Source organism: Symphalangus syndactylus, chromosome 5, assembly GCF_028878055.3.
Source record: "Symphalangus syndactylus isolate Jambi chromosome 5, NHGRI_mSymSyn1-v2.1_pri, whole genome shotgun sequence".
Lineage (NCBI taxonomy): Eukaryota > Metazoa > Chordata > Mammalia > Primates > Hylobatidae > Symphalangus > Symphalangus syndactylus.
The window spans coordinates 17,458,432-17,471,299 of record NC_072427.2 but is presented as its reverse complement, the minus strand read 5'-3'; the positions used below and the strand labels follow the sequence as shown (position 1 = coordinate 17,471,299).

General features: G+C 47.1%; 1 long non-coding RNA gene across 2 annotated transcripts in view; it reads left to right on the top strand.

The window, feature by feature from the left end:
- LOC134736578 (uncharacterized) overlaps window positions 1-12,868 on the top strand; it is a 106,472-nt gene that overhangs the window by 83,248 nt on the left and 10,356 nt on the right. The window contains exon 3 of one of the 2 annotated variants that reach the window (XR_010120651.1): window positions 4,479-4,582. The exons of the other annotated variant lie outside the window; for it this stretch is intronic. This is a non-coding gene — a long non-coding RNA (uncharacterized lncRNA). Of the gene's footprint in view, window positions 1-4,478; window positions 4,583-12,868 lie in introns of those variants that run through there. 2 annotated transcript variants of the gene reach the window in all.

Sequence of the window (12,868 nt, the reverse complement as noted above, 5' to 3'; positions counted from 1 at the left end):
GAAGGAACACTGCAGCAGAGTTCAGTGGAGGCCTCAGCGAGACAGAACAGAGCGCATCACAGCAGACTTTTCCATAGGGGTATTTATGGACCTAAAGCAGGAGCTGAAGGGTAATTTGCATGATAAATGATTACATTTTTAGACATTTGGTGCCTTGACATCAGCAAGGGTTCTGCATGCATGCATTTGGGAGATGTATAGAAATTCTAGTTACTTACAAATTTTAACTTGAAAAGAGGCCTAGAACCAGGTGCCTTTAGATAATAGGGAAGCCTAATTACGTCTAAATTCCTCAGAGAAGGAGTTTTTGTTTCCGGAGGTCTGCTTGATGGTCACCAGGGGATTTTTGCTCTCCTGGATTAACATTTAAGAATACGGAGGAGCCAAGCACAGTGGCTCACACCTGTAATCCCAGCACTTTGCAAGGGAGAGGCAGGCAGACGGCTTAAGCTCAAGAGTTTGAGATCAGCATGGGCAACATGATGAAACCCCATCTCTACAAAAAACACAAAAATCAGCTGGGTATGATGTTGTGCACCTGTAGTCCCAGCTACTGAGGACGCTGAGGTGGGAGAATCGTCCAAGCCTGGTAAGTTAAAGCTGCAGTAAGCTGTGATAGCGCCACTGCACTCCAGCCTGGGTGACACAGTGAGACCCTGCCTCAAAAAAAAATAGAATATGGAGAGCCTGGCATAGTGGCTCATGCCTGTAATCCCAGCACTTTGGGAGGCCAAGGTGGGAGGATCCCTTGTGCAGTTCAAGACCAGCCCAGGCAACATAGTGAGACCCTGTGTCTAAAACAAAAAAAAAAAAAAAAAAAAAAATGAAATTAGCTAGGCGTAGTGGTGTGTACCTGTGATCCTAGCTACTCCGGAGGCTGAGGTGGATGGCCTGAGCCCAGGAGGTCGAAGCTGCAGTGAGTCTATATCGCACCGCTGGACTCCAGCCTGGGCAACACACCAAGACGCTGCCTCTCAAAAAACAGAAAGAATATGGGAGAGGAGTGATTTGGGAGTCAACCTGATGTCCAAATCCAATCCCACCACCAACTCACCAGTGAGAGGTGAAGCCAGCTGCACTTCCTGGGTTGAGTGGGGACTTGGAGAACTTTTCTGTAACTAGCTACAGGTTTGTGAAATGGACCAATCAGCAGGACATGGGCGGGGACAAATAAGGGAATAAAAGCTGCCCCCACCCCACCCCACCCCCACCATCAGCCTGCAGCAGGCAACCCACTTGGGTCTCCTTCCACGCTGTGGAAGCTTTGTTCTTTTGCTCTTTGGGTTCGTGCCACCTTTAAGAGCTGTGACACTCAGGGCAAAGGTCTGCGGCTTCATTCTTGAAGTCAGCGTAGACCACGAATCCACCGGAAGGAACCATACTCCGGACACACCAGGACCCTGGGTAAGTTGTTCAGTCTCTGCGTAAGTGAGAATAATACCTCTCACCTGAAGGGACTGTGCTGAGGAGTAAATGAAATTAGGTAGCTCTAAGACACTAGCTCCGTGTCCCAGGCAAAGTAAATGCTCAATGAATAGTGATCATTGCTACAGACAATGTAGCAATGTGTGCTATAGGCCAAGAGTGTGAGTTGACTGGGCTTGAATCTCAGCTCCTGCTGCTTTCTTTCTGTGTGATCTGGGATAAGTTACTGACTCTGTCTATGCTCCAGTGTTTTCCTGATAGTACCTACCACACAGTGTTTGTTCTAAATACACGAACTCTATTCAGAACAGTCCATGACAGATTAGTGAGGGCTCAATAAAGGTGGGCTTTGCCCCGATAACACAACCTGTTGAATTCTATTTGATTTGGCATATATATATATATTTTGAGACAGAGTCTCACTCTGTCGCCCAGGGTGGAGTGCAATGGCACGATCTCAGCTCACTGCAACCTCCGCCTCCCGGGTTCAAGCGATTCTCCTGCTTCAGCCTTCCAAGTAGCTGGGATTACAGGTGTGCGCCAGCAGGCCTAGCTAATTTTTGTATTTTTAGTAGAGACAGGGTTTCACCATGTTGGCCAGGTTGGTCTCAAACTCGACCTTGTGATCTGCCTGCCTCGGCCTCCCAAAGTGCTGGGATTACAGTCCCGAGCCACAGTGCCCGGCCTAATTTGGCATTTTATAAATTCCATTCACATCTATAAGTATCCTTCTTCTGAAGTGGAATCCCAGAGGCTGAAGTGTAACTCAGACCAAGTTTACAGCACCAAGCCTGGTGCGGTGGCTTGCACCAGTAATCCCAGCATTTTAGGAGGCCAAGGTGAGCAGATCACTTGAGTTTGGGAGTTAAAGACCAGCCTGGCCAACATAGAAAAATCTCATCACTACTAAAAATATAAACATTACCCAGGCAAGGTGGTGCACACCTGTAGTCCTAGCTACTGGGGAGGCAGGAGGATCCCTTGAGGCTGCAGTAAGCTGTGATCATGCTTCTGCAGTCGTCTGCGTGATAGAGCGAGACCCTGTCTCAAAAAAATAAAGTCTCAGGAGTCTCATTTCCACAAGAAATGTCAGATCTGTGGACCCAACAGTTATGTGTTCTGTTTGGCTCGCTTGTGGATCTTACATTGTTCACAGGACATCTAAAGAAGCTTTTAGGTTGACATTACCTTAAAAAGCTGGAGACACAAACCAGGAGAGGCTTCAAGGTGCGCCTCCCCGACTACCTAGTGAACAAAAGGAATCCCAGATCTTGAAGACCTTTACACTGCTGTAGAGGCTTCCCTGCCTGAACCCTGCCAGCTGGAAACCCTGGAGTGGAATGTACAGGAGCTCCAGGATTCGTGGATGAATCCATCGCGTTACCGAATACCCACTGGGTGCTGAGCACTGGGGATGGCAGAATGCAGTGTATGCAGCTTTCCTTAAGTGACTTCAGATTGCACACTTAACATACGTAGGTTTTCTTTTTATGCAGTGTATAAACCAAACATAAAATTCTAAGCGTCCCCCACCCTGCCAACCATCTGAATGGACTTTCTCCTTGGCCAGGGCGCTCTTAAATTTTTTTTTTTTTTTTTTTTTTTTTTGCTAGGATGGAGTCTTGCTCTGTTGCCCAGGCTGGAGTGCAGTGGCGTGATCTCGGCTCACTGCAGCCTCCCCCTCCCAGGTTCAAGCGATTCTCCTGCCTCAGCCTCCCAAGTAGCTGTAGTCCCACTACAGGCACGTGCCACCACGCCTGGCTAATTTTTTGTATTTTATTTTATTTTTTTTTTTTAGTAGAGACGTGGTTTCACTGTGTTAGCAGAATGGTCTCGATCTCCTGAACTTGTGATCTGCCTGCCTCAGCCTCCCAAAGTGCTGGGATTGCAGGCATGAGCCACTGCACCCAGCCTTTTTCTTTTTTTACCTTTAAGTTCTGGGATACATTTACAGAATGTGCAGGGTTGTTACATAGGTGTACATGTGCCATGGTGGTTTGTTGCACCTATCAATCCATCATCTAGGTTTTAAGCCGCGCATGCATTAGGTATTTGTCCTAATGCTCTCCTTCTCCCTTCCCTTGCCCCTGACCCCGTGATGGGCCCTGGTGTGTGATGTTCCCCTCCCTGCATCCATGTGTTCTGATTGTTCAACTCCCACTTATGAGCAAGAACATGCAGTGTTTGGTTTTCTGTTCCTGTGTTAGTTTGCTGAGAATGATGGTTTCCAGCTTCACTGATGTCCCTGCAAAGGACATGAACTCATTCTTTTTTATGGCTGCATAGTATTCCATGGTGTATATGTGCCACATTTTCTTTATCCAGTCAATCATTGATGGGCATTCAGGTTGGTTCCAAGTCTTTGCTATTGTAAATAGTGCTGCAATAAACATACGTGTTAGTGGGAGTGTAAATCAGTTCAACCATTGTGGAAGATAGTGTGGCAATTCCTCAAGGATCTAGAACCAGAAATACCATTTGACCCAGCAATCCCATTACTGGGTATATACCCAAAGGATTCTAAATGGCTCTTAAAATTTAACCTGAGAGACGGGTCAGGCCATGATGGGAAGTAGGGGTCAGACATGCCTCATTATACCTCTCCAGTATCAACATCAACACAGACCTTTAAGTCTAATAAGAAGCATTTACAACCTCTTCTCTCTGAAGCCTGCTACCTGGAGGCTTCTTCTGCAAATAAGAGTTTGGTCTCTACCGTCCTTTATCTTAAACCAGACATTTCCTTTCTATTGATCCTGATGGATTTTTAGATAAAAACCAATTGTCAACCAGAAAATTTTTAAATCTATCGATAGCCCGGAAGCCCCCACTTCTGGTTGTCCCACCTTTCTGAACCAAACTAATGTATTAAATGTATTTGATTGAAGTCTCATGTCTCCCTGAAATGTATAAAACCAAGCTGCATCCCCACCGCCTTGGACACATGTTCTCAGGGCTTCCTGAGGGCTGTGACCTAGGCCGTGTTCACTCATATTTGGCTCAGAATAAATCTCTTCAAATATTTTACAGAGTTTGACTCTTTTCATCTACAGGCGTGTTGGGGCCCACAATACTATACTCCAAGATGAAGGTGTCAGAAGCAGCTCCAGAAATAATTTTTTCTATGACATTTTGCCCTTTTGTCTCTGGCCCCTTGTTCCCCCACAGGCTAGCCATAGAAACTAGAACCTTTCCCCAAGGCGAGCCATAGGAATCAGAGCCCCTTTCCCCGTGGCCAGCCATAAAACCCCAAAATATTGCTCTAATCCCGCCCCATTTCTGTGTAAAAACTGGTCATAAAGAAATTAACCTACCTTGTTTGACTGTGGGTCATAAGACCCCCATTCCGGAGAAAGTCCTGCCCCACACCTAGAAAAAAGGGACTGCCGCAGAGACAGGCCAAGAAGAGAATCTACACGGACAGGACTTGCTTCGTTTCCCCACTCAGGCTGTTAGCACTACATCACACCCTTTTTGTCCAATCATATTTCTATACAGCCATCCATACTTTGTTGAACCTAAGCAAAAAAAAGGACATAAAATAAATCTTCCCCAAATCACTAAGCCAAAGGGAAAAGTCAAGCTTGGAACGGCGTCGGACAAACCTGCCTCTCATTCTATTCCTAAATAAGATAGCTACGAAGATTAAAAAAAAAGAAAAGGCTACATACCTCCTTCACAATTTGCCCACAAGGAAATTCCTTGTGGACAAAGGACAGAACTCAAAGTCGTCCCTCTGCTCACCTGGGACAAATGCATATGTGATGGCTTCTTTTGCTCTGTTGTTTCACTCTAATCCAGACTAAGGCATATTCCTATAAATTGTGCATTCAGTGAAAGGCTAATCAGATACTCAAAAGAATGCACCCATTTATGTCTTCTACCTGTGACCTGGAAGCACACCCCCCACACACAACTCTGAGTTGTTCCGCCTTTCCAGACTGAACCAAGGTATTAAATACATCTTACATATGTTGATTGACATCTCAAGTCTCCCTAAAATGCTTAGAACCAAACTGTGCCCAACCACCTTGGGCACATGTCATCAGGACCTCCTGAAGCTATGTTACGAGTGCCTCCTTAACCTTGGCAAAATAAACGTTCTAAATTGACTGAGACCTCAGGAGTTCGAGACCAGCCTGGCCAACATGGTGAAACCCCACCTCTACTAAAAATTAAAAAATTATTCGGACATCGTGGCAGGCGCCTGTAATTCTAGCTACTCCGGAGGCTGAGGCAGGAGAATCTCTTGAACTCAGGAGATGGAGGCTGCAGTGAGCCGAGATCATGCCACTGCACTCCAGCCTGGGCGACAGAGTGAGAATGTCTCAATAAATAAATCGACTGAGACCTGCCTCAGATATTTGGGGTCCATACTCTGCTGTATGTTGGGTCTTCATTTTGCAGTCTCCTGTATCACATAAAACTATGACCAAATAAATTTGTGTGACTTTTCTCCTGTTTGCCTTTTGTCAGCTGTTTTTTCAGCAAACTTTAGTTTCTAGAGTCTCTTTCAAATCTTGCCTTTTGTGATTATGTCATGAGTGGTGTAAGGTTAGCGATAACCAGGTCCACGCATGTTTGTGTCTTTCCACTGTAAACCAAAAAGTATCCAAGACAGGTCTTCAACTTAAAAGTGTATTTTGCCAAGGTTAAGGACGTATCTGGGAGACAGGTCTGTGTGTAACTGCCCGAGGGGTTCCTCCTGCCTGCTGCATAAAGACCACAGCATTGTCGTAGAGAAAGTTTAATAGACAGGAGGCCGAGGCCGGCCTCTCCACATGGGAGATGGAGTTCATATGCAAATCATCTTGTCCTAAGCTCACAGGTTAGGGGTTTTTCAAAGACAGCTTAGGGGAAGTGGTGGGAGTGGCCAAGTAACAGATACTTGCTGCTGATTGGTTGGGGGGATTAAATCATAGGGGGTTGAAGTTCTCCTATGGGCTGAATCTCTTCTGGGTGGGGCCACAGGAACAGGGTTGGCAGTCCAGGTGGAGCTATCAGGTCGAGGTGGAGCCATGAGCATCGGACATACAAAAAAACTGGAAATATATCTCAAAAGGTCAATCTTCAATAGTGGTGTTATTTGCAGGAGCAATTGGGGAAGTTGCATCTTATAACCTCTGGAATATTGGCTGATCCCTTTATGTCTGTGCCTTAGCAGGACCCAGATCCCTCCAGTGAACCTGATGGCCTTCCATTAACTTTACAAAAGCAGTTGAGTTTGGGGCAAGGCCTATTATCATTTAAACTATAGCCTAAATGTCTTCCAAAGTTATCCTGGCCTGATAGCCCAGGAAAAATTCAGAGAAAGGCGAGATGGGCGTTGAACAGTTAGCTTAGCTTACTATTATAATTTTTCTCAAGGATACAATTTTTGCAAAGGCGGTTTCATGTGCCTTTCTCCAAAGATGATTTTGAGGGTTTCCCTATTTAAATGGGAAAAGCAGGCTGGAGGGGAAAGAGGAGTGTGTGGTCACATTACGGAATCCACATGTTGCAAGAGAAAAGGAGCAGGTAGGAGAATAGTCAATTATCTACTCATCTTGCCCTCAGCAAATCAGCACTTTACATAAGATAAGGTGAGCAGCCGGGCACAGTGGCTCATGTCTGCAATCCCAGCACTTTGGGAGGCCAAGGTGGGCAGATCACCTGAGGTCAGGAGTTCGAGACCAGCCTGACCAACATGGAGAAACCTGTCTCTACTAAAAATACAAAATTAGCTGGGCATAGTGGTGCATGCCTGTAATCCCAGCTACATGGGAGGCTGAGGCAAGAGAATCACTTGAACCTGGGAGGCGGAGGTTGCAGTGAGCGGAGATTATGCCATTGCACTCCAGCCTGGGCAATAAGAGCAAAACTCCAACGAAGAAAAAAAAAAAAAAGAAAAAAGATAAAGTGAGCATAGAGTAGCTCCTTGTGTGGATATTTAACCTTTTGTTTGTTTGTTTGTTTTCTGTATCTTTCTGCATAACTCAGCTTTCAGCTTAATTTTTTCCTTCTGGTACAGTGAATTGGGGTCCCAAGTTTTTATTTTCTTATCACACCGTAATGTCAGGCCTTTATTGATGCTGTTTCCGTCACAAAAGCCACGAGCTACAGGGAGTTCCCAAGGAGGCAGTTCTCCTCAGTACTTGCCGTTCACTTGGAAGTCAGAGCCGCAGGCACACAGGCTCAAGCCACTCCACAAGTCCATCAATATTGCAAACCATACATAATAGTATACTTAATATAGAAATGTTATAGGTTAAACAGGCCACAACAAACAAAGTCATATTTAACATCAAGAGGAAAAAGAGAAAGGAGAAAAGGTTAACAAACCAGCCTAGGGGGAGCAAAGGAGAGTGAAGAGTCCTGGTCTGGACGAGGCTATCAGTCAGTCTTGCAAGAAAGAGTTTTTGGCAGGGCACAGTGACTCATGCCTGTAATCCCAGCACTTTGGGAGGCCGAGGCGGGTAGATCACGAGGTCAGGAATTCAAGACCAGCCTGGCCAACATAGTGAAACCGTGTCTCTACTAAAAATACAAAAAATTAGCTGGGTATGGTGGTGGGCACCTGTAATCCCAGCTACTTGGGAGGGTGAGGCAGGAAAATTGCTTGAACCTGGGACGCAGAAGTTGCAGTGAGCCGAGATCACACCATTACACTCCAGCCAGGGCAACAGTGCAAGACTCCGTCTCAAAAAAAAAAAAAAAGTTTTTGACAGCAGGGCTTTGGGTGCAGATGTGGAGTTCTTGTCACTCATGATAAATGTCTGTCAAGACACTGGTGTTGACACAGGAGATAGAAATTATTTAGGCAGATAGTGAGGGCAAAATAGTCCTTGGCAGAACTCCCCTCCTAACAAAAAGCAGCCCAAGAAATTATTATTATTTTTTTCCCTAACAAAGAGCAGACTGAAAAATCAAGCTGCAAACATAAATAAGGAAGCTAGAAGCTTGCGTGGGGGAATGCTGGCAGCTGCACCAATAGAAAAGGGCTACCTGGGGGCCAAGCATGTCCACCATGGAAGCTCCACCTTCCCTTTTTTGTCAGCATGCGTACAGTAAGAAAGAAATAGGCAACATGGCGCAGCTCAGGCAGATAACCCACCTGCATAATAAAAGACTAGGTGGGGGCTGCCAGAGATTCGCACCCTATGCAGATGGGTGGCAGATGTAGGACGCTTGGTCCTAACCAGTTTTTCATGCCCTATGTAGATCAGACACCACCTTCCCACTAGCTCATCTATAAACCCCCCTGCATTTCACCAAAGATCAGCAACCCATTTTTTCAGGACACCCCTCTGTAGCAGAAAGCTATTCTCTTTCTTTTGCTAATTACATTTCCGCGCTTAACCCCTCACTCTGTGTGTGTCCGCATCCTTGATCTCTGTGACCATGAGACAAGGAACCTCAGGTTCAAGCAATTCTCCTGCCTCAGCTTCCTGAGTAGCTGGGATTACAGGGATGCACAACCACACCTGGCTAATTTTTGTATTTTTAGTAGAGATGAGGTTTCACCATGTTGGCCAGGCTGGTCTCGAACTCCTGACCTCATGATTCATCCGCCTCAGCCTCCCAAAGTGCTGAGATTACAGGCGTGAGCCACCGTGCCCAGCCAGGCCTGCTCTTTTAGAGTCACAGAGTCCTCTGGTGCCAACTGACAGCTGGAAGAGTTGTGCTTGTTTGTGTCTTTATCTGTTTGGATGCAGCCTTTATCTTTTTTTTTTTTTTTCCTGCTTATTAAGCAAAACATCTTATCCTTGCTGGCAAAGTGCCCTGTGAAATATAAAATGGAGTCTTTTTCTAAGATGGAGTTAGTTGGGTCAAGGGTGCTGTACACAGATTATATCTTTATTATTATTATTATTTTTAGAGACAGGGTCTCCCTAAGTTGCCCAGACTGGTCTTTAACTCCTGTGCTCAGGCTGCTGAGTAGCTGGGACTACAGGCATGAGCCACTGCCCCTGACTACCTAGTTCTATTTTTGATCTGAACTTCTACTATTTTAACAATGTGATTCTTTTGCCAAAACAACAAGGGAGAGAGAGAGATCAGAGCCTGGGGCTTCTGCAGAGTGGCCCTCCTCTCTGCCGGCACATCTGCCCACACCACCTCCTGCACACAGATGTTTACAGTCGCCAGAAACCACAGCACTTCGCCTGCTTCAGACAGTGTGGCCAGCTCATCCCATTGACCTCTTGCTTTGTTTATTAGAGAAAAAAAGCAAACGCCTGACTACCACCAAAAAACCCTACCACCAAGGTCCCAGACAGGCTGACCCCATAACCTCAGGGGAGGGAGGGCAGCCTGTGGTGAGGGGAATCCCAGTGGCCTGAGGAGGGCTTGGCCACCCCCTGACCCCAGCAGGAGCACCGTGAATGAACTGAAATGGGGGCCCTGTACCCCAGCACTGACCTTTTCATCCCAGTGCCTGGTTCTTCTACCACAGACTCCACGGTGTAAAATGACTTTCTTTCTTGTCAGCTGCATTTATGAAATAATGCTGCTAAAAAGGCCAGTTATAGTTGTGAAAAGAAAGCTGACCAGGTGTGGGCAATTGGATTAGACTCTTCTGTCATCCACTGCCCCACTTCCTAGAAGGGGACTGTTTATCCTCACCAGCCGTGAGATGTGTGGCGCCTCCGGGGGAAAGAGTGTGCCTTTTCTGCCCTGTCAGTCCTGGCCACATAAGCGAGTATAGCCCATGAAACATGGTGGAGGTGACACAGGCCAGCTCCGAGCAGAGGCTCTAAGCATGTACACCAAAAAGTATCCAAGACAGGTCTCAATCAATGGAGAAGCTTATTTTGCCAAAGTTAAGGACACACCTGAGAGACAGGTCAGTGCCTTTCTCCAAAGATGATTTTGAAAGTATCAATATTTAAAGGGGAAAGTGGGCTGGAAGGAAAAGACAGCACGGTAATTCACATGTTGCAAGAGAAAAGGAGCGAGGAAGGGGACAGTCAATTATGTATTCATCTGGCACTCAGTAATCAGGACTTTAAGTAAGGTGAACACAGTAGCTACCTGTGAAGATTTTTTTTTTTTTTTTTTTTTTTTTTTGAGATGGAGTCTTGCTCTGTCACCAGGCTGGAGTACAGTGGAACGATCTCAGCTCACTGCAACCTCCACCTCCCAGGTTCAAACAATTCTCATGCCTCAGCCTCGTGAGTAGCTGGGACTACAGGCATGTGCCACCACCACACCTGGCTAATTTTTTGTATTTTTAGTAGAGACGGGGTTTCACCATGTTAGCCAGGATGGTCTCGATCTCCTGACCTCGTGATCCTCCTGCCTCGGCCTCCCAAAGTGAGGGACAGGCGAGAGCCACCGCGCCTGGCCACCTGTGGAGATTTCTAACCTTTTACCTGTAGCTACCTGCTTAGGAACAAAAGGAAAGGCAGTGGATTGCATGATGCAGCTTTCAGCTTAATTTTTTTCCTTTCGGCACAGTGAACTGGGGGCCGGAGTTTCTATTTTCCTTTCACAAGCGCCATTGCGTTGCTTCCTGCAGCTGTCCTGCTCTCTGCCTCCGGGATACCTAGTTCCAGACAGGGGCTCCTCCTTCACCTTGAGTCCTGGAATGAGAGGTCACAGGGGCAGAGCTGCAGCCACCAACATATAACGTGAGAGCGAGCAACAAGCCATTGTTGTTAGAAGCCATGAGATTTGTGAGTTGTCACCTCCTCAAGATTGTAGCACTGACTCCTGCTGATGTCCAGCCTGCAGACTTGCCCTAAACATTTCAGACCTGACATCCCATGCCTTACAATAAATCTCTCTCTCTCCCTCCACCCCCCCAACTTCCAGAACCAATCCAGGTGTTACTGTATTCCCAGGTCGAACTATCCTTATGATCTGTAAGGCCTGGGTCGCTGCAGCTTCTGCTGCAGGGTGCAGTGGGGTTGTGAGGCAGGACTCTGAGAAGCTGAGTGCCCCCAGCTGGTGCTTGGGAGCCTTACACCGCTGAGCTGGAACTCATCCCCACGCTCCTGGCCCTCCTCTCCCCGAGCCCCCATCCTCTCCTGTCTTACACAACCCCCAGCAGGCCTGTGATCCTTTGCTGATTTCTTTTCCTCTTTAAGGTTGTCCTTAAGTATGATTTATCCCAACTTCATCAATGTAAAAACAAGTGTATTGATCAAAGACTTATCAGCAGCCTTTCCCCTTTCAGGAAGTATCTATCCCTTGAGTCTTTCTTTCCTTCTTTCTCCCTCCTTCCCCCTTCCCTGCTTCCATCCTTCCCTTCCCCCTCCCCTCCCCTCCCCTTCCCTTCCCTTCCCTTCTGCCTTTTCCCCTTGACCACTCCTTCTCATCTTGTCTCTAGTTTCCACAAATGTGCAGACAGTGAACACAGTGGGAGAGAGAAACGGCCCACTCTGGGAAGCGATTGCAAGGCACAAGGACAGGAATCAAGCCAACTGCATGGTGTGGAAGGGCAGGAACAGGTGCAGGCGCAGCAGCCCGGTCAGAGGCACGGAGGGCAGAAGCAGGGCCTGGTAGTGTTCGGGAGGCTGGTTGGGAGGTGAAGCTCTTCACTGACACAGGATGTGGGGAAGAGTTGGTGAGGGGGTGGGAAGAAAGTTATTTGGGTTTGAGATGTTAAATTGAAGGTATCTGTGGAATGCCTGTGTGGACAGGCTGAGAAGGCAGAAGGAAGTTAGGATCCACAGCTCAGGAGAGCGGTGGAGAAAGACACTGTGGTTTGGGTGGGCCTCAAAATCCCGGAGAGAGGTGAAGTTGCAGGAGTGGAAGAGAAGTGATGAGTGACAGGAGAAGTGCTGGCTCCATGCTGGGGAAATTCCAGCATTCAAAGGACTGGTAGGTAAAGAGGTGCCAAAAAAGAGGAAAAAGGGGGACAGGAGGGGCAGGCCATCTCCAAGTTCCAGAGAAAGAGAAGAAAGAGACAGAAAGGCCGGGCGTGGTGGCTCACCCCTGTAATCCCAGCACTTTAGGAGACTGAGGCAGGCAGTTCACCTGAGGTCAGGAATTCAAGACCAGCCTGGCCAACAGGGTGAAACCTCGTCTCTACTAAAAATACAAAAAATTGGCCAGGCTTGGTGGCTTGTGCCTATATCCCAGCTACTCAGGAGGCTGAGGTAGGAGAATCACTTGAACCTGGGAGGCGGAGGTTGCAGTGAATGGAGATCGCACCACAGCACTTCAACCTGGGCGACAAGAGCAAAACTCTGTCTCAATTTAAAAAAAAAAGAGAGAGAAAAGAGAGAGGATAGAAATAATAGGAAAAATGCCGGGTGCGGTGGTTCACGCTTGTAATCCCAGCACTTTGGGAGGCTGAGGCGGGTGGATCACAAGGTCAGGAGTTCAAGACCAGCCTGGCCAACATGGTGAAACCCCGTCTCTACTAAAAATATGAAAAAAAAAATTAGCTGGGTGTGGTGGCATACACCTGTAATCCCAGCTACTCTGGAGGCTGAGGCAGGAGAATTGCTTGAAC